Here is a 27,155-nt window from a genome sequence, read left to right as displayed (position 1 = left end):
CTAAAGATGCTCAAATTTGTCTCGTTTAATTTTTCTTTGCGATCCATACAAAGGGTTTATCTTCGCTTTGCCTTTGGGTCTCCTTTGGGGTAATTCTTGGAATGGTGCTGTATGACGTGTTTTGTATTTTACCTTATTGCCTGGTGGTCTATTAAAATATACTTTAGAAATAATCAGGTATTTCTGTATCTGTTCTATTAAACATTACGGAAAAAACTTTGAAGATAGTAAAATATTAGTCAAAAAGGCGAATAAACAATTAATATGAATAGTTTCGCAGTCTACAGTTAGCAAAATTGAAAAGAAATTTCGTTATGCAGGACATGTAAAAAATATTGAAAAACTACGTAGAAATATTTGATTTACTAATGATAAAAAGATATGTACTTCCAGAGATTGAGGAAAATTCGCATAAGACAACTCGAGAACTTGCCGCCATCAATGACGTAAATAAATAATTTATTTTGATAGTTTTGCATAAAGAAAAATACCACCCTTATAAAGTTCAGTTGATTCAGGAGTTAAATGAAGATGATCCTATAGAAGGCAAGAATTATGTGAAATGATAATGGACAGAATGAACGCAGATTTGCAGTTTATCAACAAAATAGTTTTTTGTGAAAGCAACGTTTCATTTAAACGGAACGGTTAACAAACAGAACTGTAGATATTGGAGCAGAGAAAATCCTCACTGGGTGTGTGAGACTCATACGCAATATCCTAAAAAATTTAACGTTTGGGTGGTATCATTAACAATAAAATTATTGTTCCTTATTTTTTTGAGGGCACAGTTGATGGAGAGGTATATCTAGAATTTTTGATTAACATTTTAATGCCTACATTACGAAGATTTTTTCCTGAGGTTAATCAGCCAAATGCTACAGATCGATCTATTTACTACCAACAAGACGGAGCTTCACCACATTTTGCACGTATATTTAGATATTATTTATACGAGGTTTTTCCCAATAGGTAGATTGGAAGACGTGTAACGTTCGAATGGCCGGCTAGATCGCCCGATGTGACTCCTCTCGATTACTTCTTAAGGAGTTGTTTAAAATCTAAAGTATATTTTAATAGACCAAACAGTATTGCTGATTTAAAAGTTGCAATAACAGAAAAAATTAACAACATAACCCCCGAGGTCGTACAAAATAATGTAAGAGAATTCCAAAATCGCCTCGGTTATTGTCAAGAAGTGAAGGGTGGTGATTTTGAACATTTAACTTAATTGTAAAGTACATTAAAAAATACAGTCTAAATAATATTTGATATTATCTTCATTCAGCCTAAAGTTTTGTGAGAGGTACATTATCAAAATTTTACATCTTAAAAGTCAATTTTCTCAGTTAAGATTACACCAAACTTAAAAAGCTTTATATTGCTGAACAGAGGAATAAAATCCATTTCTAACACGGTACCATACGACCCCTTTGTTATTTAAAATTTTCGAGGGAGTGTTTAAAATTCAAAGGCGGTGCTGGAGGGGTATCATATTTTGATACTGTAAATTGTCAATTTAAGAATAAAAATCGACCTGTTTTAGGTTTTTTTCACATAATACATAATAACACTAAAAATCAATTTATTTCATACATATGGACTGCATGGATTATTATATTTAATAGAGTTTTCGACTGTTTCAACTAGTTTTATAGTACTGCAGATGGAATATTTTTCGTGGCTTGATCGAAACCCTACTTGTTTTTCTGACTGATACAACTCGATTTCTAAGAACATAAATTTTAATAAATTATTTTTAACCTCAATTATAACTTTTACTAATCTAATACTAAGCTAACCACACTTAGATAAAAATTATTTTAAGAAATACAAATTATGATAGTTCAGGTAATATCAACTTTTAACGGATGTGTAACGATAAAGGTAAAATTATTTTATGGGATTTTCCCCAAAGATTACTTTACAAAAAGAATAATTTAACTAAACGCCAATTCATACAAATAGTTTGAGTTGACCTAACAGTATCTTTGAAATTAACAAACCAGTAAGCATTTAAACAACATGAAGATTCCGATATTATTATTATTATTTGTATGTATATTTGGTGTCTATGTAGAGGCATGGCGTAGGCAAAATTTATATCAGGTAAATATTTTTTCTGTATACTCTTGTAAATATATATATATATATATATATATATATATATATATATATATATATATGTATATATATATATATGTATATATATATATATATATATATAAAAGTATATATATCAAATTTGTTATGTTCCAAATACTTATATTATTCTAAATTATACCTGTTATTAACCGCTAAATAGTACGCAATATTTTTCGTTAATTTGTTTTTTGCAAATATTAATAAATTTGATGGTTTACCAACACTTAAGCATGCAACATATAATTGACCATGTGAAACATGGATTCTCTAAATCCAAGCTGCAAACGACCATTGTCTGGCCTTAAGATTTGTTAATGGTCATCTCGAATGCTAATCAAACAGGGAATTGAAGCCTTTTTGATGATATTATGGTATACGAGGGTATCATTGGGATACGTGGCACCAGGATGATTTCTACTTCAAATCGTCCAGTCAAAATAGTTGCTTTAATAATATTTCCGGTGATACTTTTAATGACAAAACGTAACCCATTGCATATTCTGGGTGGTTTTAAATTACGTAGCAGAATAATTGGTGAACATTGTGTTGTAGCACTCCTGGTATATCCTGAGAATTTAAAAATAACTTGAACATTATACCTATTAGTCGTATAATAACCAAACCAAACCACAGATATGTATGTATATATATATATATATATATATATATATATATATATATATTGCTTAAACGTTTCGGCAAATTAGCCATTTTCAATAAGCAACAAGCTTTTTTTATTTTATAAAGATTACATTTTACAATTAAATTTCATGTTTACACTTTTTTAAAAAGTTTAACATGGAATAAACATGGATTAACATGGATTTTTAAAAAAGTCTAAACATGAAATTTAATTGTAAAATGTAATGTTTATAAAATAAAATAAAGTGAATATTGAAAATGGCAAATTTGCGAAAACGTTTAAGCAAAAGTTAGTTTTATTTACATCAGACCGAAAATCCCAGAAAAAAAAAGTTTCTATATATTTTTATAATATAATATTCACGGCCAGGAAATAACAAACTTAATAGGATATTCTAAACTGCTTCCCTGCGTTCCTAGGAAGTATTTTATATCAAAAATCATGAGAAACTATTAGTAGAGTACTGAAATCTGTATTAAAAGGAAAATTGATCTAAATGTTAAAGACATTTAAAAATTTTGCGAAAAAGTATATATTTACCAGAGTATTGTTTTAAAAGTTAGGACACACATAATGCAGAATGTGTATTGGTTTGCGTTTGGTCTCAATTTGAACTGTTATTATTTTTATTTTATAATTTAATATTTAAAAAGCAATAAAGTTAATAAAAATTTTTCCGGTTGGGGAAAAATCAACAATAATGTTTTTATTTAGGCAATAGTGCGAGCAATGCCATATCTTTATTTAGCATAAGATACCCGCATAACCCAATTGTAGCTTATATAACAATTTAAATGATTTTAAATTTTTTTTGTAAATAATTCCACTTAAAAATAATCGCTTGGAGCTAGATCTCCGGATTTTAGAGGCCACTTAATGTTACAGTTGGGTCCAACCAAACAATTATTAAAACTATTTTTAAGGAATTACTTAACCTTTCGGTTATAGTGTGCAGAGCACCCATCTATTTCAAACCAAATTTCTTCTTCAGCTGGAGTAACTTTGCTGGAGTAAGTCTCGGTAAAATCTCTTCCTGTAGCCTGTCCAAATGTCTTAATTCATCAGAGAATAATGGTCCAATAATATTGTGTCTAAATAATAATAACCAGATATTTATTGTTACACGATATTGGGTATTATTTTCAGTAATACTCTTAAGGCCGATTGTTCGAATGCTAATCAAAACTGGAATGTAATCAAATATTTAATTACAATCAAATACGTCACAGCAGTTGTCAAAATTATTAAAGATTGCTTAATATTATTATTTATTTGTAAATAAAAACATGAAATTAACATCAGAAAGAGTTTAATTATGGTTTATTTTAAATTAAAACACAAAATAAAATTGAATAAAATAAATCAGTCAACATAACCGCAAAATGTGACATATTTGATTTTAATTAAATATTTGATTACAATCAAGTTTTGATTAGCATTCGAACAATCGGCCCTTAGGTTTTCTTGTTGACAAAATCCTATAATTGTGACTGCCCTTCTTAAAGACAGTCTCTCTAGGTGAACGATCTTACTGTTAACTCGAAATTCCAGGACAATATCACAAATAAACCATTAATACAACGCCAGGTAGAATTTTCAAAATATTGCAGGACCGTTATTACAGTCACATAATATCGGTCTCTTCCTGCAGGCTGTTTGCCCCGAACACTAACTGAATGGCCCAGATCGGTGAATTCTAACCTTCATAAGGATAGAATCTCTAGGTGAACGACCTTCGTCTTACCTCGTGGCGTTAATTCTACCCTATATACAAGGTCATTTATCTTCTTAGTAACCAGGTACGGTCCTTCCCAGGGCCGCTGCAACGTTCCTTTTGGTTGGTTCATAAAGCGAAACTGCATCACTTTCCTTAAGCTAACGGGAGTGGATTTCTAATCTAACCTATCCTTTATCCGGCCACTGGTAAGTTGTAGCTTATTTCTGGCAAAATCGTGAACCTTTACCGGTCGATCTTTTATACCGCTATAGCATCATAGATTGCTATGTAGGACATCGATGGGAAGCTTCATCTTTGGACCAGTCAATAACATTGCTGGAGTGTAACCAGTTGCGTTGCTTCATAGTGGGAACTTCGGTAGGCTAGCAGAAACAGAGGCACCAGTTTGTCCCAGTCTCTTTGATTTTTATGTACAAACATAGACAGATAGGTGTTAATGGTTCGGTTATGTTTTTCTACCATGCGGTCGAACTGAGGATAAAGCGGTGTCGTTCTGGTCTTCTTAATTCTCAGCAAATCCATCATGGTCTTACAAACTTCCGATTTGAAGTTGCGCCCTTAATCAGAATGAAGCAGAATTGAAACCTTATGTCGAGAAAAGACATTTTTATGAAGGGCCTTATTAACTGTAATTGCTTTTTGGTTGGGCAGTGCAACTACTTCTGGCCATTTGAAAAAATATTTCCTAGCAATCATCAAATACTTGTATCCTAATATTATGGTAATCGTCCCAGAATGTCAATAGCATCTCGTTCCCATGGAGTTCCGGTGCTGTTTTGTTGGAGTTTTCCCAAACGTTTCGTTTTGGGTCCCTTCTTGCAACATATTGCCTAGAATTTACTTAATAATACCTCTCCTATTTACAAATGATGACGTCATCTCACGGACACAATGAGTCTCACTGAAGCCAATAGTCTTCACTGCTTGCCCATATTTGGCAATTTCCTACCACTGTGGCTTAGAGGTTTAGAGGAGATTTAGAGCTAGATCCATTTTCTGCTCATGGATTAGACTTGGATCTGGATCTTTCTTCGATTCAGCCTGCAGGTTTTCTTTGATTAGAGCTTCTTCTTTACTTCCGCTCAATATGGTTTTCATGTAAAATATGAATCTGGCTCCCTTGTTCTTCTTGGTGCATGCAAAATCGGCAGTTGTACTCCTCGCATAGTCTTATCGAGACGCCATAGGCATTCGCACGACTTTTTTTTCTCGGTGACTATTGAGAAGTCCATCATGGGTATTATGGATATTAATGCGTTGCTGTGTTGGAAATGGCCCGTCGCGCGTCGGTCGAATTCTTTGTTCTCTGCTCTTATAAATAGTTTACAATCACGTTGAAGGTGATCTATTAGTACAAAAATGTAACAGTTTGTTCGCCCTTGGTGTTTTTTTTTTAGAATTAGCTATTTGGTCGAGATATTTCTTGAATTAGGTGGCAAACACCTGGTTTAGCGTATTTAGATCGTCTTCTTTCTTTTTGGCAACACCTCCTACTTTAGACTTTGTGTTGATCACGAGACAAATTCTTCACGGATTTCTACTTCAATGCTGCGAAAATAACGTCCTTAAATTTTTGGTAGCGTCCTCCATCTAGTAGTAATATCTGTAAAGTAGTAATACCATTTAATAGTTAATTGATGTAGGAACTCTTCCGAAACTTTGGGACAAGCGGGTCGTGCCATCTTTTCTACTTTCGCTCCCTATTCTTGCACAGCTTCGTTGGAGCCTTTGATACTTTTGAAGGACTTTGACAGTCTTACCTTGAAGTACTAATATGAAAGTGCTGTTATTGCCTTTTGTTCATATGTGCATCTACTATTTTGTGCAGCGGCCTTGAATTGTCTTTAATATACTGGCAGAAGATCTTGCCGTTAAATGTAAGAGGCTTAATTATTCCTTTAAGAAGGAAACAAATCACTTCCGCTTTACCTTCAACTCTTAGGTGCTTGGTCTTTTTAATCTCCATGCAAAAATGTTTAAAGGTTCTCGTTATCTTATCATGTCTTTTCTCTACTAGATCTCATGATATTTAAACTTCTCTAATCTTTGTTTCCACGATTTCTCTTTTCATATCTTCTTTTGTATCTTAGACTTCTCTTTTCATATCTTCTTTATTCACTTTTGAGGCCTCTATTTTTGATAAAAGACCAACGAGCAACTCTTTGTCTTTCTGACGATGTTTCTCTTCAGCTTCCTTTTCTTTCTGACGACGTTTCTCTTCAACCTCTCTTTCTTACTGACGATGTTTATCTTCAGTCTCTTTTTCTTCCTGACAACGTTTCTCTTTAGCTACTTTTTCTTTCTGACGACGTCTCTCTTTACCTTTTTTTCATCCAGACGACGTTTTTTATCAGCCTCTTTTCTTTTAAAATACGTTGTTACATTGCGGCAAGCATATTTCGAATTTCCTCTATCTTGGTCTCGTTTCCAGTTTTTACCATATAAATTCTTGACAATAACTTCTTTCACTTAATCCCACTTTTTTGTGCCACCAATTGTTACGTTCTAGTGTGGGTTCAAGAATTAAGTGATACACGTAGCTAAGCTAATTTTATTGAAACACTCAAATACAAAACATTTAACTCGCTATATAAATAACAAATGTCTCGTATATCACTTTACAAGATAAACACTAGGAGACAACGTCTCCTCAAAGTGACGTCACAGCTGTTTTTATACACGAACTAATTTCTAGACATCACCAGCAAAGTCTTGAACATCAAGTCAGCACTTCTAACGCGAAATTTCAGGAAAATATAGCGAATAAACCAGTAATAAAAAGCCAGGTAGAATTTTAGAGATATTACAGGACAGTAGCTAGAGTCGCATAACAATATTATCTGTTTACGTATTCAAATAAAAGATCTACAATAAGTTAACTAACTGCCATGCGACAGTTTATAACAAATAACTTCCAAAATAAAAATGGTTAATAAAGAGCAACTTTACAGATAAACTGAGAATCTGACGTAGAAGTAGTTATGTTATTACTTTTTATTTGTTAACTAAACATGACACAAACACACTCACATGGACATACCCAAAATACACATGTACACCTACATAGCTAGCTTATCATACAGTAATGAACCAGAGAACTGGCGATCTCTGTGAAATTCTATAGTTGGGACTGTACGCACTGCTGCGCCGTGTCTAACAGCATTTCATTCCAACTTGTGGGAATAAAATTATACGAAAAGGAAAAGAAATGGCAAGTAAAAAGGACGGATAGGTGCACTCTTTTTTTTTTCAAAAAGTTTTAAATAACCCCTACAGGTCGTATGGACAACCCCTTCAGATTAGTAAAGCAGCTTTAGCAGAACTTATTGTTGCTATGAGAAAGTTAGTCTTTTGGGGGTCTTCGTAAAAGACCCTTTCTTCCATAAAGTAGATTTGCTGAAATCTCAAAAACTTGTTTAACAGTTAATGGAAGATCCCAACTTCTAGTAGGTTTCCCACATAGTTCTCATTTTTATGTCTGACGTAACCAAACCATTGCAGTCTTTGTTTCTGATCTTTTTTGAGACTGTGATTACCCCAACTCTTTATATAATTACGTCGTTCCTGATCTTGTACCTTCTAGTTCTACCAAACATCCACCGTAATATTTTCAAATTAGCTATCCCCATCTTATTTTTCTGAACCTTCTTTACAGGGCACACTTCATCGCCATATATCAACGTCGGCTTCACTACACTCTTGTATATCTTTCCTTTCAGTACTTTCTCGAGTTTCAATTAGAGTACACCGCTCATTTGCTGCCAGTTGAAATATATCGCGTCATCAATATCTAGAACTAGAGTCCCACTTTTTGTTATGTAGAAGACAAGGTATATAAATTCTCCAACTCGTTCTAATTTTTCCTCAAGCAATTCGATGTCCCCATCCATTTCTGTTTTTCCTAACGACATATACTCCGTTTTCTACTGACTATTTTTAATACTTTTTTTTATTTTTTTTTAATTCGTCATTTTTTAAAAATGTTAAACTGTCTTTGTGTCGTGTTGTAATAATCTATAATTTTTTTTATGACATTCTCAATATATTGTTGGATAGGCCAAATTTTAAGAAATGCCCCTGAAGATGCTCTAGGTGCGAAAGTACTTCTAGGGCAAGATTTAATCAATAAACTGTGCTCGATATCTGCCTTCATTTGATTAAAGTTCATTTATTCGAGCATTCAACTTTATATCACTTTATATATAGATTATTTTTGTTAGAAACCTTTATTAAATGAAGAATGTGCTCTAAAAAACGAAAGAAAACAACTACAGATATTTGTATGTGTAAACTTTTCATATACTTAATTAACTACTCCTAATACACTACGTTGTGGTACCACTTAAACCATTTATTTAGTTGTAAGTTAGATTTACCTGATTAATCCTATAAGCTTTATCTGAAAATATTCGTTTTTAATATTGCTGTATACTTTCTGGTTAAAATATTCTTGTTTAATTTTGGTCTAAATTTTCCATGATATACTATATCAACAACCTGCGATATATCAAGGGAAACCGCGGCGAAATATTTTTTAGTTTCTTTTAGAAGTTTAGTTTATCTCTATATTATTATATTTGATATTCTATAGATTTTATGTATTATGGTAAACAGGATTTTTATGAGTTTGGAATTAATAAAATTATATTTCTCCTGCACTGTCAAAAATATCTCACATTCTTTTTACAACTATAGCAACCAAAAAAAAGAGGATCTATTACCCTTACCATACCGCACAAACAGCCTTGTGGAGAGTGTCAAAAGTCAACATTTGGTAAATGTATGAGAATTTTTTCCAAGGAGTGTCCTGTAAGTATTTTATGCTTGGGCTTGCTTGATATTTATAATAGATTTTCTCGCAGTTTTTACAATAACATATAAATTATTGCTAGCAAATAAAATTGTTTTTTTAGTTTTATTATATTTATTATAAGTATCCATGTTTAATTTTGTTATAATTTTTTAACGGACTATTATTTATAATATTTTATTAATCCACAAATTAATCTAGATATCAAGTTTACAGTATGATTAGGTATATCATTATTTATGAATAAACTATGGGGTTTATGTAATAAAATTGATCTGTTTTCATCTCTTATGTTTTCTTTACTTCTTTTGATCATTTGTTTGGCCTTATCTTCAAGAAAAGATAATACAACCAGTTTCCATCTGTCGTTCACTGGTTTTCTCGTACTGGTGCCTTCCATTCTTTAGGTACTTGATGCTCACAATATTTAAGTATTCTTGTATTTAATGATTTTTCTTACATTACACAAAGATATATTAAGTGTGGCACTTATTCTTTGAACAATTTATTCTCTTCTTCGTTTTTTTAAAGCCCTGAAAAACACTATACGTCTTTATATTTGAGAATTGTATGTAGTGTGCTATTTGTGTAGTTCTATTTTAGTTTGTGTAACAATAAAACACTGAAAACTTTGTTTTCAAAACTTTTACAAAATTTTTTTTAAACTCTTATCACTACAGCTGTTTCGGCTGATTGCCTTTCTTAAGTGATCTATTTTTGGCATGTGTTTACACTTTATAGTCCCTAATGAAATAGGTTGAGGAGGGGAAAACTGTTTGTCTCAAGTTGGCCATTCAGAATTATAATATTAATTGTCTGTTTGTTGTTAATAAAATGTTAAATCAAAAACTACATAAGAAAGCCCTGAAATTATTATTTACACCACCAAAGAAAAAACCCCGTACCTTCTACTCGATTACATATACAGGCGAAATATCGACAAAAATAGCCAAACACATAAAAAAGAAAGGAATAACACCAACTTTCAGAACAAATAACAACCTAGGCAAATATATTAAAAACAACAATAGCCAAAATAAAAAAAACACTTACACAGTGGTGTGTACAAACTTAAATGTTGCGACTGCCCAAAAACTTACATTGGTCAAACTGGTAGAAATTTTAATAAACGAATAACAGAACATAAAAGGGCTTTCAATAATAGAAAAACAGATTCTACATACGCACTTCACCTTATAGATCATAATCATTCTTCTAATGACGAATTTAAAATCCTTCACGTTCAAAATAAAGGCATTAGACTATCTTTGTTCGAATCTATGGAAATCAACAAATTAAAAAACACAGATATAATTCTGAAAGACTAACTTGATACAAACAGTTCTCCCACCCTCAACCTATTTCATTAAGGACTATAAAGTGTAAACACATGCCAAAAATAGATCACTTGAGATAGGCAATCAGCCGAAACAGCTGTAGTGATAAAAGTTTAAAATAAATTTTGTGGAAGTTTTGAAAACAAAGTTTTCGGTGTTTTATTGTTACATAAAATGAATTTTCCTCAAGTAACGGTCGAATACATCAACTATTTTAGTTTGTCGAAAGGTCATTTCCTTAATTAGAATTTGTAATATAAATTTGGCATTTGTATATCTTTGCCTAATTTTTAGGATAGCAGAGGGGTAGCAGATAGCAGAGAAAAGTGTCGCGAATAGATAAATTTACGGTCATCATTATTATAAATTCAGGTATTCAGAGGTACATAAACAAAATTACAACAAATCACGAAAGTAGAAATCTGAAGATTTCTATCTGTGCCTCCTAAGAATTGCAAGGCAATAGAGACGATGCTAAAGATGTAAAGAAAGAAAATGAGGAATCTAAACATTACTTTCCACAACATATTATTTTCTCATCTAAGCAAAAATTCTTGGTGAATTGGTTTCTGGTACTCATAAAGAGTATATCGAAATAAAATAAAGACAGTTAAAATTAAATTTCACGTATAGTGCCTCTCTATACAGTGATGAGTGCCTTAAGAACCGGCAAAATAACGCAAAAGATAGAACACATAACAAGTTGTGAAATAAAAAGAGATGAAAGTAGTAGAGGTGGAAAATTATCGATAGAAACCTCTAATTTACATTAAATTACATTAGGACTATCGATAGTTGTCCCACCTTTAGACGTTAGCTTATGAGCTAGTTGACTTCAGTCATAATATTACAAGTATGACGTCGAATATTTACATTTTTTAAATTTCGCATTAAGTAAAAACTGATTGAAGGCAATAAAGCAAATGTAAGTAAACAGTTTAATTACTAGTAATTTGATAATTAATTCTTTGTTGACGAATACAGAATAACAAGCTATGATAATTCTGTATTGAGAAGAGTGTGTGCGACATCTCAAATCATAGTTTATTATTGATCAGTACTTTAATTTTGGATAAAAAAATACTCCTACCTTAATTTTTTTTTCTTACATTACGTAATACGTATTACTATGACTGAAGTCAACCAGCTCATAAGCTAACGTCTAAAGGTGGGAAATTTTCGATAATTCTAATGTAATGTAAAGTAAATTATAGGTTAATATCGATAATTTCTCACCTCTACTACTTTCATCTCCTTTTATTTTACAACGTATTATGTTTTCTATCTTTTGCGTTATTTTGCCAGTTCTTAAAGCACTCATCCCTGTATACGCTTATACGTATTTCGTCTTAACAGGACTCATCAGAGCTACTTTTACAGATGCTCTAAAGCTTTCTAGAGCATATATTTGCGTATGTTTGCAAATAAGAAAAGTATGTTTGTAAGTAAGAAAAATATCTTTACCTAATTTTCAGACATACACACAACTAAACTTATATGGAAGCACCCAGTATTTCCGATTTGGTAAAGTATTACTAAATCTTTTTTAATGGAAAATAAACGACATTTTATACTGAACCAGTTTAATTACTATCAAAAAAAAAACAATCAGAAAATGTTAAAAATGCATCAAATTAACAAAAACGCAAAAAGAAACGAACAAATGAAAACATTGTAATGGTTGACTAAAGAAAGATACAGTCTTGTTGTTCATTTTAATAGTCAGTGTTGCCACCTCTAGCTCTAATACAAGCTTTTATCTGACAGGTAATGCTTCGTATCAAATCGTTAACTTGTTCTTGAGGTAAGTTTGCCTATTCTTCTAGAGCGGCTTGAATGAGCTGATCAGCATTACCTGGATTATCCCTTCGATTCGAGCTCTAATCCTTCTTTTAATGAGGTTCCACACATCCTCAACGGGATTAATATTAGGTGAACAGGCAGACCAGCTCAGAACAGTGACATCTTCTGTTCCCAGAAAGTCTGTGGCAACTCGGCTGGTATGTGGAGGGGCATTATCGTGCATAAAAATAAAAACATTTCGAATATTTTAACGAAGTCTCTTTTTACTGTTTCAACTGAAATGTCAATACCTGCAGTCTGCAAAAGTTGCCTTTGGAGCTCCGGATGAGAAGAGGTCTTGTCGATCACTAGTTACTCTACGACGACTTTCTCTAGGTCTGTTCTTGAGTGTACCCAATTCTAAAAATATTGCATATGTTTTTGAAACAACGCTCTGCGAGACGTGTAGTGTAGCTGAAATTTGCCTTCGTGACACTCCCTACTCAACAAGAACAACAATTCTTCCCCTCTGAACATCTGACAAACCTACGTAGGGCATATTACCTTTTTTGAACACAAACTTAACTTTACTCTGACGTCTCGGTTTTACAACTTGACACAAATAATAAAATTTTTCAATGTGTACTTGATCAAATTTTATGAATTATGAATCGTATGTCCAACAAAAACCTTTATCTCTTATCTGCAAAAAAAGTTGTCATACATTTCTTATTATTAGTAAGAAATACTGGGTGATTCCATATAAGTTTGGTTGTGTGTATATGTTTATATAACAAATTATCATCTGAAGTTTGTTCCACTTATTTATTAATACCCTGTATAAATTAGATCGCCATAAAAATGATCTAGTATATATATTTCTTAGAGTTTGCATAATTCTTTGCTATTTGTTGTGTGATTTTTAGAAAGTTTGTTTTCCTGAAGTTGCTTGTTATTTATAAGTTTTTTATGAAAGATAAAAACTGTCTTGAACGTAAAGGCCCGTTTTCACACTACGTCTTTTTGTACGTTTTGTAGGTCATATAAAACGTACGACAAAATGTACGTTGTGTCCACTGTATACACACTACGTTTTTCCTTCCGTTTTCTACCTCATTTCTAATTCAGAGTCTTGAGTTGTATGAAGTTTGTTTAGTGATTTTTTTATTATGGATGAAACAAGGCTGCTTTCTTTTATTTTTTCAACCATAACGATACTATGACTGAGGAAAAAGGGGATGGGGAGGGAAAAGACAAGATGGTCAGGAGAGTGGGCTTCTAAAAAGAAGCCAGTATTCCCACGTCTCGTTACTAAAAGAACTGAGAGGCGAACCAGATGACTGGCGCAATTATTTGCGAATGGACACCTCAGCCTATTGTCAATTGCTAGAGTTGGTAACACCATACATATTGAAATAAGACACCTCATAAGAAAAGCCATTACACCCCATGAAAGACTCACAGCAACTCTCAGATATCTTACAACAGGACGCAGCGTCAAGGACTTAGAGTTCACAACCATAATATCCAAACACGCGTTAAGCCAAATAATTCCTGAAACCTGTAATGCAATCTACTTGGTTTTAAAACAGAACTACTTAAAAACTTTTATACAATTCAATAAATTCCCCGAGAAAATCGTGGATGCATTGCCGCAAATCTGACATTATTAGGTTTTTTTAAGAAAAATGAAGCGAACTGCAGTGGAACTAGTCGTCAAATAAGTCAAGATCGGACGACTTGTCTCAACATGTATTTTCACGTAACGTTTTATCCTATCAGTTCTCGCAAAACTATGCTTCTCCCATCATTTCTACGATCTGACCTAGGATTTCATTTCGATTCGACAAGACGTACGTTTTGCTGTTTACATGCCACGTTTTATTGTATAGGATTTGTCCTATCCAACAAAACGTACAATAAGACGTAGCGTGAAAACCGGCCTTAACAGTTCTGCTTGGCCGCAATTTTTAAATTTGGATCTATCTTTTAAATTTTATTTGTCATTAGTCTATTTACTTCTTTGTATTATCATTAATTATTTATAAATTCTTACTGTGTTATTATGCTTTTTGTTCTATATCTTACTATTTAATATATTATAATTTTATATAGATTCGGTTCTTCAAGGTTTTTTACTTTTAACGATTTTTTGCTAATGAAGTTTTACTGCTTTTTTAAAATTTCTCATTATAACTTTTTTCTTGTACATTTAGGCATATGCATTCCCAAATAAAAAAGAGAGTTTTCTGTATTTTAAAATATTCTATTGTAAAATATATTCTAGAACTAACGGTAAACAAGATATGTTTCGTCAAATTGTGATACTTGCAACGATTTGTGCACAGGGTGTCCAGAAACTCTCCTGACAAACGAAAACCGAAGACTCCTCAGATAATTTAAGATGATTTTACCCAATTCATCTAGTCTGAAAATGCTTCCTAAGGGAGCTAGAGCTCTTTAAAGATAGCGCCTTGTAAGTAGTTTTTTTTAATAACTTCAGAATGTTTCTATTTAGAAAAATAAAAACTGGTACGATTATTTATCCTCCAGAGCTGAATCGCTTCCATTATTTACGAATTTCTAGTACCGTTCATAGGCGTCCATTTTGGGTAGGTCAATGGATATTTTAACGCATAACTGTTTTGTCTGTAACTTTTAAGCATTAGTAATAATAGATTATTAGATTTTTAGGTAGTCTATTACTAAAAGGTACTCTTATTTTAAGTCGGTAAGATATACCGTTTTCGGGAAAAATTGATTTGAAAATTTTTCGTTTTTTCGTCATGAAAGTTAAATTAATATTTTTTGCGATTGTAAGCTTTGAACTGTCATTGATTATAAATCATGGGTGGTTTATAATCAATGAAACTGTCAACAGAAATATAAAATACGTTTTTCGTTGTCAAAAATTCCTGTCAGTTCTTGAAGTTTCTCTTTAAGTTTTTAATTTGTGGCATTAAAACACAATAATTTCAATTCAACAAAAAAGGTTTTTACTAATAAGGAATACGCTGATATACATTTATTTTATTGTGAAAGAATAGAGCGACATAATGATGTAACAGCTCATCAAAATGTTACTTTAATGGAAGTTGAGGAAAATTTAGAAATATGCGTTCGAAGACTATCTGTCATGTATCCCACAGTTTCAAAATCTTCCGCAAGAAATATCTTGCACAATGAAAATTTATATCCTTTTATTTTACTATTTATATCCTTTTATTTTACTAAGGTACAAGCATTGCTACAAGGACATTTTTCTGCTTAAAAAATTTTCAAATAGATTTTTATAGAAAACGGTGTATCCTACAGACTTAAAGTCCAAACTTTCATGACTAAGAAAATAAAAATTTTCAAATCGATTTTTCTGGACAACGGTGTATCCTATCGACTTGGAGTAAGAGTACCTTTTAATACTAGAATATCTGAAAATTTAATAATCTAGTATCACAAATGCTTAAAAGTTACAGACAAAAAAGTAATGCGGTAAAATACCCGTTGACCTACTGAAAACGGACGCCTATCAACGATACTAAAAATTTGCAATTAATGGAATCGATTTAACTCCGGAGAGTAAATACTCATACCAATTTTTTTTTCCAAATTAAAAACGTTTTAAAGTTAATCAAAAAACTACTTACAAGGCGTCATCTTTAAAAAGCTGTAGCTCCCTTAGGAAGCATTAAGGAATCTCCGGTTTTTGTTTGTCAGGAGAGTTTCTGGACACCCTGTGTATCTAAATGTACAAGAAAAGAATACCCCAGTCTTAGTTGTCAGAGACGAAAATGCCACTAAACGTATAAACATTACACGAGCAAGCTGAATTTTGCTGAGAATGTTTTGCTGAGAAAAAATGTTTGCTACTCCTACCCCAAGCTTCCCACTAAGAGGGGGGGGGGGGACGTTCATCGATTTACTTACCAATAATCTGTATGATGTACGAAAACATGTTTCAAACAAGAAGTGTAGCTAAGATAACATTGAACAAAAATGTGTATTAGCACTTTTTCTTTAAAATGAACCACTCTGAGAAACAATGCTTGCAGCGATCGGCTAAAGCTATGGTTTGTTAGAACAGTGAGCGACGCATAACTCACAGTCAGTCGAACGCCGCGCACGTTCGTCAAAATCAAGGAAATGGTTCTCTATGATAACGGTTTGTTAGGTTCTGCTGAGCTGCGCGCACTGCAGAGCGATAGCCGTGTACGTTCACGGTGTGCGCTGGAATCAATTGCGATTTGATTTGGACGCAAACGTTCAGCTGAGCTCACAGCGTACACATCTATACCGAAATTATAATTGTATTTTTATACAGTTATTATTATTGTAATAATTAAGTCATGTCTAATAAATTTTCTCCCGAGGAATATGAAAGACTAGTGTAGTATATAGACTAGTGTAGTGTAGTATAGTGTAGTATTGTAGTTGACAACAAAAATCTTAGAATTATCAGAAACATTTACTACAATCAAACGGCCAAAATCAAAATAGAAGACCAGTTAACTGATAAAATTGTAATAGAAAGTGGAGTACGACAGGGCCGTATTTTGTCTCCATTGTTGTTCAACATTTATTCTGAATGGGTATTTAAGGAAGCTTTAGACGGTTGTGCGAAAGGAATACTAATAAACGGTGAATGGTTGAATAACATTAGATATGCAGATGACACTATAGTTTTTGCCGATAATCTGAATGACTTACAGATATTAACAAATCGCATAACAGAAGTCAGCAACAGATACGGACTAGCTCTTAACATAAAGAAAACCAAATTTATGACAATTAGTAAAAAACCAATACTAAACGCTTAACTTACAATCAACCAACAGAATATCGAAAGAGTCGAGCAATATACATATCTAGGCACCAATTTAAATAGCCAATGGGACCACTCAACAGAAATTAAACAGCGAATAATAAAAGCAACAGCAGCATTCGTTAGAATGGGAACGATTTTCAACAGTCGAGACATATCATTAAAAACAAAATGCCGTCTATTGAACTGCTACATATTCACAGTTCTGCTCTACGGAATGGAAGCATGGACACTGACTGTTGCATCTATGAATCGGCTCGAAGCTTTCGAAATGTGGTGTTATAGGCGCATCTTACGTATATCCTGGGTTCTCAGAGTTACTAATGTGGAGGTCCTGCATAGAATGGGGAAAGAATGTGAAATTCTCATGACCGTCAAAACTAAAAAGTTGGAATATCTAGGACATGTAATGAGAAATCAAGAACGTAACGGCCTTCTCCAGCTGATTCTCCAAGGGAAAGTAAATGGTAAGAGAGGACCGGGAAGAAGACGCATTTCCTGGCTTCAAAATTTACGAAAGTGGTATAACACGACTACCACTGAACTGTTCCGCGCTGCAATAAATAAAGTAAAGATAGCCGTGATGATCGCCAACATCCGGAACGGATAGGCACTTTAAGAAGAAGAAGAAGTGTAGTATTACAAATTGTAAGACAGTTCCAAATAAATCCCTGGAAAGTCCAAAATATTCTCGAAATTTTTACCTCGTTTTGAAACAATCCTTTTTCGACTGTTAATTTAAAAGCACCTTCTGTATTAAAAGGTTAGAAATTTCGTTTACATTTTTATTTCTTTTATTTAAATTTGACATTATCAACTCTTCTTCGTCCTGCCCTTCTTCGAGTAATTAGTGAAGTAAGTAAATTATTGCGTTAAATTTGGAAGAATTCATTTTTTTAAACGTACCATCTTTAAGAGAACTAATTGTTAAAGTAAAACTAATTTTTAAAATTGTTTTGAGCGCGACAGAATAAATGAATACGAACTACTCTAACAAACCGACTCATCCAAAACTGCCGTGAGTCGAGTACAACAGATTCTGCTGTACGTGTATGTCGTGCGCTGCGCACTGTTCTAACAAACCGTAGCTTTAAATGTGATACGTGTGCGAAATCAATTTTTTAAATAAAATTTGTATCAACCCGGCGGTAAAAATTTGATAGCTTCTGATCAGAGTACTATTAGTATTTAGAAATCTATCAATAGTCTATTAGCCACAATTCACATTCTCATATAATTATTCTATTATGAAATCTCACTTTTATGAATGTTTTCAGTAAAGTTTTGTTATATTTAGCTTTGTACTAGCATTATTAATTGTTGTCGACTATTAAATGATATGTTTTAAATATTATGATGTAAGTAATACTTTATTTTGTTTTAGCGTACAAGCTTTACACGCCATTAACGTACGAGGATTTATAGATACCTATTAAGTTTACAGATAACGAGGAAATACTAGAAGATACTTATTAGGAATTTAGTTCTTAAGTTAAACTAATCGGATCAATATATATTTATATAAAATTAAAGAAATATGAATGTCCCAATATATTTTAATAGTGTGGCGATTTGCTTTAAATAAAACCTAATAAAAGTTTTATAAAATAATTGGCATTTAATTTATGAACAATATTCCACTATTATAATTTATATTCAAATAGGGCTTCACTTTTAGAAGTTGCAATCTATTATTATCTATTATTTGCTATAGTAAAATTAAGAATAAATGATTTTGGAGGATGAAATGGAAAAATAACTTTGAGAAAAAAGTAAAGAAAAATATATGATTGTTAGACTGTCAGTGATAGATATATAGATAAATAGATAGATACAGTGGCTCACAGCTTAAATGATGTAGTCGCTACTCAATAAAACTAGCTTGTGTCAGTGACTCAATATTTAATAGCAAAAATTTACATACTCAAATTAAATTACTGTAAGTCTTCTAAAATAGCATAAGCTATTTTTTGGTCTTAAAATATGCCATAGTTAAATAACAATAAATATTTAATTATTTTATGTATGATTTTGATGTCACAGCTAAAATGATGCAGTTAATATGAAGAATTACACAACTTATCAATTTAAAATTTGCGAAGTATGCGTTGCATTAAATTTATATTGCAGTTATTTTTATGTTTGATTTGACATTTTAAAGTATTTAATCGGCAAATATTAAAATTATTTAAGAATGGGTCGCCCAACTACGATTAGTGAAAGAAATTTAATTGCTGCTTACCATAGAAATGGACATAGCCAAAGAGACACATCCAAAATGATAAATAAATCCGCAGCAATAGTTTAGCACAGGGTTATCTGTAAATAATATTTTTATCGAACGAGAGGAATGACGGATTGTCAGGGAAATAGCAAGTAATCCTAAAAAAACTGCATAAAATTTGCGATTTGAGGTGGAAAGACAGTTTAAAAACGGATATAAACCCGAAACAATAATTAGACGGATAGTATGAAAGAATAATCTACATGGTCAAACTGTTAGAAATAAACCTTTTTTATTAGTCAAAGATTGTTGTTCGCCAGGTAGCATACTAAAAAGGATTTGAACTTTTGGAATTCAGTAATATTTGCTAATGAAACCAAATTAATGAAATGAAAAATATCGGTGTGGAGAAAGCCGAATGAAGAACTAAAATTAAAAGATATGAAAGTTATGGTAAAGCACGGTGGAGGTGGAGTGATGATGTGGGGGTATATGTCATCTGGAGGAGTAGCTAACATGGATTTTATTGAAGGGAATATGAACCAATACATGAATTTGGATATAATAAGACAGCATCTCGCCGCTAGTGCTCAAAAATTAGGTATCAGTTTACCAAAGGCAACAATTACCGGTTTTATCAGGACAACGATCCAAAACACACGTCATATTGGGTTCGTACTTGGTTCCTTTATAGTTGCCGAAATGTCATTAAAACACCAGCCCTGTCACCACATTTGAATGTTATTGAACATGTTGGTAGACATTGAAAAATAAAGTAAATAGTCCTCCAATATCAAATAGAAATAAATTACTGAAGCCTGGGACACAATTTCATCAAAGTACACTAAAAAGTTGGTCGAATCAATGCCAGACGACTACAGGCGGTAGTTAATAATGAAGGAGGACCTACAAAATATTAGCAATCATTTTAAATGCGTTCAGTTTGTTTTCTTTATTCATTTTCTTGTTTTAAAATTTGCATCATTTTAGCTGTGACATCAAAATGATACATAAAATATTTAAATATTATTGTTATTCAAGTATTTTATACTTGAAACTCAAAAAATAGCTTATGCTATTTTAGAAGACTTATAGTAATTTAATTTCAGTATGTAATTTTTTTCTAATAAATATTAACCCACTGACAGAAGCTAGTTTTAATGAGTAGCGACTGCATCATTTAACCTGTGAGCCACTGTAGGTAGATAGAAAGATAGATAGATAGATTAAATAGATAGATAAAGATAAATTAGATAGATAGATAGATAGATAGATAAATAGATAGATAGATAAATAGATAGATATATAGATGGATAGTAAATTTTATTTTCCACATTTCATTATTTAACCGTTTATCTTATTCTTAGTTCACTTACTTTCTCTTATTATCACATTTTGTACTATTTCTGTTTTTTTTTCTAACGTCAGCTTTAAATTGTACTGATCAATTCATAAAATAAAACAGTAATAATAAAATAAAAAATAACTACTGTCTTAATTTTAATAAAATAATTAAATAAAGTTTTAATATAGAGTTCAATATATGAGTACAACTACAAAAAAGGGTAGTGAGGATACTTGCAAGAGGATAGGGGACACTGTAAATCTTTATTTCTTACCAATACCTTCACTCTATATATATATATATATATATATATATATATATATATATATATATATATATATACATATATATATATATATATATATATATATATATATATATATATATATATATATTTATGATGTATTGTTTGTGAATGATGAGCAATGAGTATTTTTAATAATATAATATATAGGGTTTTTATCGCGGTTCTCAAAGAATTAGTTTGTAAGTACTTTTTTAAATTATCTTTATTATATCTATTATGACACACATATATATCTAACCTAGCCAATGTAAATTTAAAATAAACTATCTTTAAATTGAAATTCTTATGAAACTAATTAAATTCTATAGACAATGTAAAATTTAAACAAACTAACTAAACTTTAATCTTCAAAATTGAAATTGTTATGACACTAACTAAATTATATTAACAAAATTTTGTACCTTTCTGTCACTGAATGACTAAATGAACTGTTTTCCACTGTATAGATTCTAATCACCACTCAAGGTCTTCGTGCTTCGGTTATCCTTGTTTTTGTGAAATTACTTTTTCCAATTATCAGCTTCCACCAATTTAAAATATATTTCTTCTTAAGCATTTATAAACCACCAAGCAAACCAGCAAACAGCATTTATATTTATTCTTCTTTTCAGTATACCAATATTCAATCACCAAATATATTATATAATTTTAATTTTCAATTAATACTTCTTGCATTATCCAATCACCATTTATACATTACATAATTTTTAATCTTCAATAATATTTTCTTTATACTGTTTCTTAATCTTCATTTAACTCACTATATTGAACAATTGGACCTTCTGTCTGACTATAGTTGATCTGACTTCTATTTCATGCTAACTCTAATTAACTTTCATACTAAACTGGCCTCATAGTAACTGTAACTCATAACTGATGCCTTGAATCCAAATCACCGGGTATTTATATCTTTTTCCATGTTCCAGAATCATCTAGCAAGAAATCCTGTTCGATTTGTTCCATTAAACACATGTCTGAATTTTCTGGAACAATCCATTTCGCACACAAGGCCATCTCCGGTGATCTAGAGAATTCCTTTCTTTTCTATTGAGAATTTTGTTGACATTTAGGCTTTTCAGATCAGAATATACACTTAAGTCAGTAACTTAACATTCTAATTTAATAAACTACACATTTTAAACAACATTATTATTATAACCCCACTTTATATTCGCAACCATTCCTTAAATGTCACTTGGAGAGTATGTATATCTGGTTGCCTAATCACATGGCTCACTTAAATACATTTACAACATTATAATTATAAAAAAATACTTTTTATATGCTAATTTCTTAAAAATGCCCTCACATAAATAATTTTTATAAAATTCTCTAGTATATAACTTATTAAAATAACCAAATACTTTTTATGTCTAATATTATCTAATGTGTAACTTATAAATTAATTTCTATAAACACCAATCATACAATCATATCAATATATATATATATGTTATATGTATATATATTATATATATACATATATATACATATATATATATATATATATATATATATATATATATATATATATATATATATATATATATATATATATATATATATATATATATATATGAGGGGTTTTTGACAGGGGATCAATTTTTGTAGTATAAAAGTATATATAACATTTTGTTATATTTCCAACATTAATTATTAATAATATGTGGATTATTGTAACTCAAATACTTTATAAACGTTTTAAAAATAACCTATCGGTTTGTGAAGTTTGTACTTAAATAATGTTTTTGTTAATGGATAGGTTACATAATAATTATTATTCTTAGTATACAAAAATTTGCATAAATCTGCACTGGCGTTTATTAATATTTTTGTAAATTACATCATGGATTATGGCAGCATTTAAATTGAATATGAGTACTTGCTTTATACTCCAGGAAAATATGTTAAATTTAACAGTGTTCAGAATATCTAAATAGCCAGTTATTTGATAAAAAAATCTTTACGATTTCTGCAAAAATTTCACCGTTGTTTTTTAATTTTAAGTTTAAATGCAAAATATTCGAATATCTATTGAATCTATTTATAATTAAATATTAAGATTGTGTCTATTACAACATAAAACAACTTTTAAAATGACGTATTCTAATTTTTTTTAATTAAATATTGCTCAAAAATAGTAAAATAAGGTATAATTCTTAATTGTGTATAATTTTTGTAAAAATTAATTTAAACTTTTAAACTTTTAAACAACTAATTAATAAAACATTTTGGTACACGTCTCTTCTTCTTCTTCTTCTTAGTTCAGGCAAGAGTCGTTAATCTCTGACATTTGGTCGTAAGATCTTTGTACTGTAAGTATGTATATATATATATATATATATATATATATATATATATATATATATATATATATATATATATATATATATATATACAGTGAACGAGGAAAATCCCGAAACAGGTTGATTTTTGTTAGAAAATTCCCATGTTATAACGTACATGGAGTAGGGATGATGTCACCAGTGTAGGTGTAGTGACGTAATCGTTAATTTTTTTAAATAGAAATCGGTATAATGCGACACCTCATTTAAACGATAATTTAATTCTCTATTTCACGACATTACATTTTTAACTAAAATATTTTGTTAAAAGTACAATAACAATTTTTATTTAATTTAAATTCAACTAAATTACAACTAATGATTTAATTAATAATGTACTTTAAAGTAACCAAATTATGCATAATAATTATTTTAAATTAAATTTTCGAAATGCCATCCATCGGTTTCTTTACAATATGCGAATCTACGGACACATTCATCAAGTACATTGCGGATGACTTCTGGAGTAATTAGACTCATTTTTTGGCTAATTCTATCTTTCAAGTCCTGTAAGTTTTGGGATCTATTAACATTTAATTTTATGTTACCACGCAGGAAAAAGTCTAGAGGTATTACATCTGGCGACCTTGCTAGCCGCTCTATAAAACCTCGTCTTCCGATCCACCTCCTGGGAAAGCAATAATTTAAAAATTGACGTACTTCACGTGCGTAATGCGAATGGGCTCCATCTTGTTGAAACCAGATATTTTGACTAGGTAAATTTGGATTATTGGCATTTGGATACATGTTAGCAAGGACGGGTATGAGTTGCTTTGTCAAAAAAAGTTAAATAACGTACTCCTGTTAGATTTTCTTCAAAGAAAAAAAGGTCAATGATTCTGTCATTAATAATCCCTGCCCATACATTTACTTTCTGAGGATATTGCGTGTGTGACTCAGTCATCCAATGTGGGTTTTCTTGACTCCAATATCTACAATTTTGACGATTCACGGTAAAATGTATAAAAAATGTGGCTTCATCAGAAAAAAGGATTTGATTGATGAAATGTGGATTGGGTATACATAAATCCTGCATAATTTCAGAAAATTGAAGCCAGCGATCGGGATCGTCGTCGTTGAATTCCTAATGTAGTTGAATTTTGTAGGGATGGTATTTTTCTTTTTTTTAAATACGTAATATCAATCATTCGGAAACTTCAGTATATCAAGTTTCACATTGTCTTCAATTTTGGGACGCCCAGCGTTTGGAATATATCAATCAATCAATCAATAATGTCTTTTTATTTCCCATTAAAAAAAAATTCAATTTTCTCTTTTAGTGACATTTGTTTTCCTTGGCACATGCCATCGGGAGGGTTGGCAAACTAATATTATTCCCTAATTAATATACAAAAAATTACAAAGGCTCATTACATCTAACAAGTTCATTAAAATTAATAAAAAATAAATTAAGTAAATATTCATATAAATGTAAGTAATAAACTAAATGTGTATATCCTACTAAGTAGCACTTCGCCCTAGACTAAACAGTAATAACAAAGTATAACATTAAGGTATATATTGCATTTAAAATTATTGAATGTGTCCCTTAGAGGGGGTGAAAGCTGTTGATATAATAATAATAATAACAAGATAGTCAAGATAGACAAGACAGATAAAAAGATAATAGCTATTCGCAAACAAATTATTAATACTAATTTTAATATTTTAATACTATTGAAATAACACCATGCTAATAGATTTAATAATTAAATAGGCTCACTAACTCATACCTATACGCCCATGCTTCCCTACAATAACCTGCTAACTCAGCCTTTCCCTGTCTCATCATTGTAACTACTTCCACTCTACTAAGTTCATGTCTACCCAACCACTTTAACCTAATATGTCTCAACACCGAACATTTTCCCAAAAAATGTATCACATCTTGGGTGTTAGTATCATTCCCAAATAATTATAGTTAGTCACTACCTCTAATACTCGATCATTCAGCTTCCAAGATTCCCTGATCACACCACCTCCTCTTCTGAATACAAGAATTTTGGATTTATCTAAATTGATTTTTAGATTCCACATCCTACAGTATTTTTCCAGTTCATTAATCATCCGCTGTAGCACCTTCGGATTGATTGCCATCAAAACCAAATCATCTGCATATAATAAAAGTCTTATAATTAAACCATTTATCTCCAAACCGCCTCCCAATGCGTCATGCAGGTCATTCACAAAAAGCGCAAACAGTAATGGACTTAAAAGACATCCCTGTCTCACTCCTACATTACAGTCAAACCATTCAGATAGACCTTCCCTTGACCAGACTGCCGATTTTGTACTTGCGAACATACTTTTTAACAAATTCAGCACTTTAGTAGATAATCCTAAGCGACTCAACTTGTAAAAAAGGGCCCATCGATCAACTGTATCAAAGGCAGAACTAAAGTCCACAAAAAATGTATAAACATTTTTTACTCCCCGTGCATGTTGGATGTTTACTATACTCGTAAGATTAAAAATGTTGTCTATAGTTGAATAGCCAGTTCTATATCCTGCCTGAAACTCATTTAAAATGTTATTATTTTGTACCCACGAGGTAAGTTAGGTTAAAGTCAATGCCGCAATGAGTTTGGTTACTGCATTTAAGAAGCTAATACCTCGATAACTTTCTGCACTTTCCATATTTCCTTTCTTATAAAGAGGAAAAATTATTGCATCATAAAATCCCCGAGGAAAGTTTGGTTTGACGAAAAAATTATTAGCAAGCCCAAGTACAAGCACTTTTCCGTTTTCTGGAAGAAACTTGTAGAACTCAGCAGCAATTCTATCCACTCCTGGTGCTTTATTTGGTTTTAAAGAATCCAATGCTATTTGAAGTTCTTCCATACTAAACGGACGGTCTAAATGTTCATTGAGGATAAACGGTTCTGCATACAACACAGGATCTGCTGTTATCTCCGTATTCAAATGTCTTGCAAAATGTTGCAGTAAACTATTTAAGTTAACACCTTCCCCAATGGCCAAACTTCCAAACTTATACAGTCCAACAGCCTTCCAAAATTCTTTTGAATTTTTAGTATTTCTTAAATCCAATGCAGCATTCTTATAAAATTCTTTCTTTTTAAAGTCACAAAGGTGTTTGTATTCCTGTTTAACATTCCTGTATATGTTTGTTGCATAAGTTGAGCTAATTTTTCTAGATACTCTGAGATATGACATTACTTGCTTCCTCTGTCTTGCGCACTCACCATCAAACCATTGCTGGCTTTGTTTACACTCTTCCTTTGCCTTAAAAAGCTTACATTTTCACTTGTGTGCTGACTTTTTTATACATTGCTGTAGTAACTCTAAAGTTGTCTCCGGTTGATCAGTCCACTCATTCACCCTATTAATTTCACAAGACATTCTTTCTTCATATTTTTCCGAATCAGTTTGGGTCCAAGTAATTTTAGGAAGCAGTGGCAAAACTTTACTTGTTGATCCCTGACCGTCATTATCGAAGGTCAGCTCCACTATTAGAGGCATATGGTCAGAATAATATTCACAACCTATAAAAAAATTATCTACTAAATTTAACATCGGTCTTGATACACATGCAAAATCTATGACAGAACTGCCTAACGGCCCTAAGAATGTGTACTCCCCCTCTATATCGCCCTTTGTTCTACCATTCAAAATAACCAAATTAAAGTCGTCACATAGTCC

General features: G+C 31.4%; 1 long non-coding RNA gene across 1 annotated transcript; it reads left to right on the top strand.

Moving 5' to 3' along the window:
- Positions 1 to 1,939: 1,939 nt before the first annotated feature.
- On the top strand, positions 1,940 to 18,885 carry LOC140440276 (uncharacterized). Its single transcript, XR_011950804.1, has 3 exons — positions 1,940 to 2,109; positions 9,222 to 9,335; positions 18,659 to 18,885. It is a non-coding gene; the product is annotated as an uncharacterized lncRNA (long non-coding RNA).
- Positions 18,886 to 27,155: the final 8,270 nt, after the last annotated feature.

The sequence above is a fragment of the Diabrotica undecimpunctata genome, chromosome 1 (assembly GCF_040954645.1).
Source record: "Diabrotica undecimpunctata isolate CICGRU chromosome 1, icDiaUnde3, whole genome shotgun sequence".
In the NCBI taxonomy this organism is placed as follows: Eukaryota; Metazoa; Arthropoda; class Insecta; order Coleoptera; family Chrysomelidae; genus Diabrotica; species Diabrotica undecimpunctata.
Note: the sequence above shows the minus strand (reverse complement) of the source record. Positions and strands in the feature narration are given on the sequence as shown.